Genomic DNA, 6,146 nt, shown 5'->3' with positions numbered 1-6,146 from the left:
TCTATGACGTTTTGTAGTATAAATAGTGCGAGTTTGGTATTTTTTGTTCACACTGAAAATACCAAAAAGTGCACTTTAAATACCCGGACTGTTGGACCCTTCATACACTCAAGTGTTGCATCTCTAATTAGCCTACTTAGTGAAGGGGGAGGGGCTATCAGACTCTTATTATGAAAGACAAAGTAACCTTAGAATTCATGAAAACATAGTGCATAAGTGCATAGTGTATAGTGCGTCATTTTGGATGCAGCTATGGACTTAACAGACGCGGCTGCCATTGTAAGTCCGCAAGTGCATATGAAGTGTGTGCCATTTGGGACAGGGCCAGGTATCAACAATACAAAAATGTCACATAACTGAATGTCGTTAAAAAAAAAAAAAAAAACTTTTACAGGGTTGTAAGGTTATATGTACATTTGGTCTACATAAAAATTGTAATGGAGTAAAAATTATATTAAAATTCTATTAAACAGATGCTGTTGATACAATTGTTGTCTTATACAAGGCACACTGGCTACTTGAAAAGATGCTGAGATGTCTCAACAAAGTTGATTTACATTTACCTTTTATGTACATCTAAAAGCAAACACATAAATAAACTTACTAAACGAAACCTTGTGGCCATCAATCACAAAATATCCAGAGGTCAGGGTTTGGCTAGCAATGGCCAGTTAGCTCCTGCTGGTAGCTGTTGGAACTACACGTTATGAGGTAGTCCAGTTTTCTTGATGCATTTTATGTTTATGTAGGCTACCATTACGATAGCAGTGATCTATGAGGTCTATAAATCCAAGAGCAAGCTGTCTGTTAACATTCACTTTCATCTCAATGGTAGTAGCTTGGCTGGCGCAGGACCCCTGAAATACAGAAATTTAAAGGGGTGGTTTACTGCTTTTTTTCTTTGCTTGATTGCGTTTATGGGGTGCAATATAACATGTCTTCGTGTTTCGTTTGTTAAAAAACGCCTTATTTTTCATATATTTCACCTTTATTGTAAGCCGCTTTCTCCTCTGTCATTTGAACGACCGGTTGACTTCCTGATTCTCTGAAACCACTCCCTCAGAAACGGGCAATGGGCTCAGATTGGTTAGTTGGGCCGGTGTGTTGTGATTGGCTAAACTGCGTACTGCACATTGTCCGGAAACTTCACGCCCATTACCTTCACGGGCGACAGTCGCATGTGCTGCGGTCAAATGTAAATAATGGTGTCAATATTGCCGTATCAGTTTGAGCCAGAATCAGACCCAGAAAGCGGTAATGAAGAGAGTCAAGCAGAACTTCCGCAAGCACGGCTCTTACAAAACGTTTCTGAATGGAAGTTTGCTGTTGTGATTACATACAATTTTTTGAAGTTCGCACACGTTTGTCTTATACACACAAAATAGCATTTAACTAACTGGCTACTAAAGCCAGCGTTGGCATTTGTTTACGTCCTTGATAAAACTAAAACATTACGTCTGAAATTATACATGCAAATACATTTAAAATTATGAAATCTTGCTTACAGGTTGTGGCCCAACAACTGCTACCTCTGGTTTTAAAGTTGGAACTGCTCCATGTTTTAGTAATAGTTTCTGTGTGAATCCGGCATTGAACTCTGAACTCTCTTGATTCTGGAAGATGTCTTCCGTAAAATGCGCAGCACAGAGAGCTAAATTAGGATTGTAATTGTCAGGAACATAATCAAACATAAATTTTAACCATTGTTGAAGAACTACAGCGTCCGTAGGAAGCCCGAACACAGAAGACCTGACAGCTGGGTGAAAATAACACCGTTTCAACGGCATGGCTACAACTCTCCACTATAACTCTTCCTCTTCGACAAAGCCGCAGAACATGGCCTTGCCCCCTCTTTTGCATGTTCCGGAGGGAGGGGTTGATGCAAATGTATGGGTTTTTTACGTATGCAACCCGGGAAGTATCTCGTTGTAGTCCCATATGAGTCGTTTTTGTAGGCATTAAACTTCCTGATTTTTAAAAGACTTATGTTGAACTTTCAGCGCAGCAACTTTGCAGATACTGTTCATGCACCAACAGCAACATTACACACTATTTAAAATGAAAAAAGTAAAATCGCAGTAAACCACCCCTTTAAATCAGCATTGACATGACATTATTTTCAATACTGTAGCATCATTTTCAGCTCAGGTGACATGCACATGCACTCTCAGACAATTGACCTCACGTGTGATCTTTTTAATTTATTTATTTTTTTTAATCAAATCTATCAACATTTTACAGCAGTAGGTGGTGAATACAAGAAAAAATAAACAATTTATTTGTTGATATGTCACTTTATCACACCTGCACTCTCCTCACCTGCCACTTCACTTGTGATCAACACAAATCATACATGTTGCCAATGGAGACCAGGGGCAGCTGCAGCCGGTGCCTGTGAATATTTCAGTAGTTATTATTTGTGTCCCATATTTCTGTGGAATGAACCAGTTGAAAAACCAGCAATCATTCATGATTTGATCATTCTTTAGTGTCAGTTCTCTCTTTTCGGTGAACTAGCTGAATGCCTTGGATCACTCTCTCTCTCTCTGAATCACAGATGGAACATGTGAAGGCTGAGCAAGGCCTTCCCTTGGGCACAGTCTGAAATTAACTGGGCTTGAGGCAAAAATACCACCAAACTGGACAAAAATGGACAGTCCATTTGGCATATCGGGCATTTTTGTGGCCGATACAATGTGTATTATGAAGTCTGTAAACAGAACGTTAAAAGAGGCCAGATACGTTGTTGATTTACATGTATCTAACTTCAATAGCATTTGAAGAAAATGACTAAAAGTCACACAACCAATTGCAAAGTGTTTCGTCTAGGTGTCAACTATAATTAACACATTTTAAATGTAATATGTATTAAAATATGTAAAAACTGCTGTTTACTGAATGGGCTCAAACACAAAATATACCATAATTGAAATCTCAATAACATTTGAAGAGAATTACTTACAGTTACACAACCAACTGTAAAGTGTTCATATAGATTTCAGGTGTGATGCACACCTTTTAATTTTTTGTTATTTAATAAAACAAACTATCAAATCATATGCAAAATAACCCACAGGGTATTTCGCTACCGAATGGGCTCAAACACAAAATATACCATAATTTAAAGCTCAATAACATTTGAAGAGAATGACTTGTCACACAACCAACTGTAGAGTGTTCATGAAGGTATCAGCTGTGATGCACACCTTTTAGATTTTTGATATTTAATATAATAAACTAGAGGTCGACCTCTAAAAAAAATAAAATAAATCGGTCGATCAGTTTTGCTGATTTATCAGCACCAGTAGTCGATTGCTGGAACAATTAGCTCTCCACTGGCAAGTCCATACCGATAGGTTTTCTAGGTTGTGTCCATTGCTGGATCAGCTTTGAAGGGTCAGCTCTCATTATATAGTATGAAAGCAGCCTCTAGAGGCGGAATCACTGACACCTTGTTCTGTTTGTTTTGATACGCGAGACTGCGTGCTGCAAAGAGCGGGACACTTCACATGCAGATTTAAAACATTGACAACAAAACAGTTTGCATTGCCGTGCATGTTTTCATATCATTATAAATTCATTTGTTGACTAGATGCTGCAGTAAAGAAATAACATCAGTATGTCAAGGCTGAGAGGACGCTAACATAAGCAGCACTTCAAATTTGACCAAAACACACTCAAGTCCGACCCAAATGTTTAATGTCATGATTGTTACTGTAATCTTTTAGCATTTGTTTAAGTCCAACTGCTCACTTTAATGTATTTGTTATACAGCAAAGTTGCATATTTAAAAATAGTGACGTGAGAAAGCAAATTGATATGTTCATGCAACTGACAGAAATCCAAATCAACTCCAAATCAGCTGGACCACTTGGGGGTGGAGTCTCCACTCTCCTTGGAGGAATAAGCGGCCCAGGCTGTTGATGTACGCTTCCATCACAACGTTCTGTCCATCTAGACCAACATGTGCTTGCCCTGAACCAGCGGATGAAACCGCTTCAGGGCTAGTAGCACAGTCAACAACGTTGCACATCCATTGGACATGGCACCCCAGCCTGTCTGGGAGGAATCTGTTGTGAGAACAAGTGTCTGGACATTTGTTCATGGAGAACACCTGCCCATAGAAATGACCAGGGGCTGAAAGAGCGATGACAGATTGGTGTAACGGCCACATGATGTGTGCCACGGCACCATTCCCATCTTGAGACTTGAAGCGAATGGGGCAAGAGAAGCCTCTGTGAAGACACAAGGGGACAGGGACAACCCGAAAGGGTGGACCTTGTACTGATATGCCTGATCCTCGAAGGTGAATCGTAGAAACATGTCTGTGCCATTAAAAGATCGAGACATGAAAGTAAGCATTTTTCAGGTCTATTGCCACAAACCAATCTTGATGCTGGAAACATGTGAGTATGTGACTCTGCGTAAGCATTTTGAACAAGAGCCAGTGCAGGGCCTAATTCACTACTCGCAGGTCTAAGATTGGTCACAGCCCCCCGCCTTTTTGGGTACAATGAAGTAAGGGCTGTAAAACCCCTTCTTCATCTTGGCTGGAGGGACCGGCTTTATCATATCCTTCTTAAGAAGGACTGCAATTTCTGCCAAAAGGATAGTGGTGCTCTCACCTTGCACTGAGGTGTAGAGCACACCACTGTACTTGGGGGAGGGGGTGGTCCAGTCAAAATTAAACTCGTAGCCAAGCCGGATGGTTTTGACAAGCCAAAGTGACAGGCTGGGCAACACTAACCTGGCTCGTGGCGAGGCAGAGCAGGTTCTGCCACATCGGAAGGCCCAGCATCCTGAAGAAATTGTGGCGTGTGGTGCAAATTACAATAACACGCTTACCTTGCTCCAGGGGCCCGCAGTGCAGGGGTTGGTAGAGGCAGAAGAAGACATCACAGCTCAGATGTGCTTTGGCATAGACCTATGGCATCAGATCAGAATGCGGGAAGGCAAAATGCTCAAGTCCACCAGACACTTGACACATGGCCGTCGCAAAGTAGAGGCCACGAACATGCAATGTCAAGGGATGACCCAGGAAATTCGGAAACTGCCCTTTTGCTGACCATTAAAGAGTTGTCAGCTGCCTGGCTTTCAGTGAAAGAAAAGTAAAATCCAAACGAAAATTCTCCTCCCATCCCTGGGGGATGGTGTGTGGGTTGTGGCATGCAAATCCCACCCACCAGTTCTCATAGTTTGTTTTGTGACTGCAAGTCATTCTGTGAGCCCATTCTGTAGTGAAATAAACAGCAATATTTACACATGATTTGATAGTTTATTTTAATAAATATCAAAAATCAAATGTATACATGATGATAATTGACACCTCCATGAACACTACAGTTGGTTTTATGACTGTAGGTCATTCTCTTCAAATGCTACTGAGCTTTAAATTATTATATGTTTTGTGTTTGTGCCCATTCGGCAGTGAAATAAACAGCATATTTACATATGATTTGATAGCTTATTTTAGGAAATATCAAAAATCTAAAAGGTGTGCATCATACCTGACACCTAGGTGAACACTTTACAGTTGGTTGTGTGACTGTAAGTCATTTTTTGCAAGTGTTTAAACTCACGCTAGGCTATCAGTGATAATGTGATAATCTATATTTTCTTTGCTTGCTTTCTGTATATAATTTATTCGCTGTTTGAATAACTGTGGAAATTAATAAAATAAATAATTAGTGACTTAAGTCTCTCGTTAAGTGTCTTCCTCCTGTAGAAAACCATCAACACTTAATATGGCTTAATGCATTAAGACAGTGATATTAAAAGATCAAAATCAATATACAGTTTATTAATAAAATGTACTATACGGCAAGCAGTACATTTTCCCTACCTTTTCCCACTGTAAAGAACCTTGTGTGCAATGGAACGTTCCTTGGATCTTAAAGGTTCTTCATGGAACCACTGATGGCAATAAAGAACCTTTATTATTATTTTTATGTATGTGTTCACATACATCTCAAAATTTGTTTACAGTTTAAACGAATGTCGTTTGATTGGCAGCCATTTCTGTTGATTTATCCCATTAATATTTTAGGATATGTTAACATTTAACATACGAGTATGAACTTCTGGTTTGGTTTTACAAAATAGAATAGCTGCATTTATCTATTTTGTGGGCAAGTACAGGTGAAGGT

This window comes from Onychostoma macrolepis, chromosome 21, assembly GCF_012432095.1.
Source record: "Onychostoma macrolepis isolate SWU-2019 chromosome 21, ASM1243209v1, whole genome shotgun sequence".
NCBI lineage: Eukaryota > Metazoa > Chordata > Actinopteri > Cypriniformes > Cyprinidae > Onychostoma > Onychostoma macrolepis.
The sequence above is the reverse complement of the archived record's forward strand: the minus strand, read 5'-3'. Positions refer to the sequence as shown.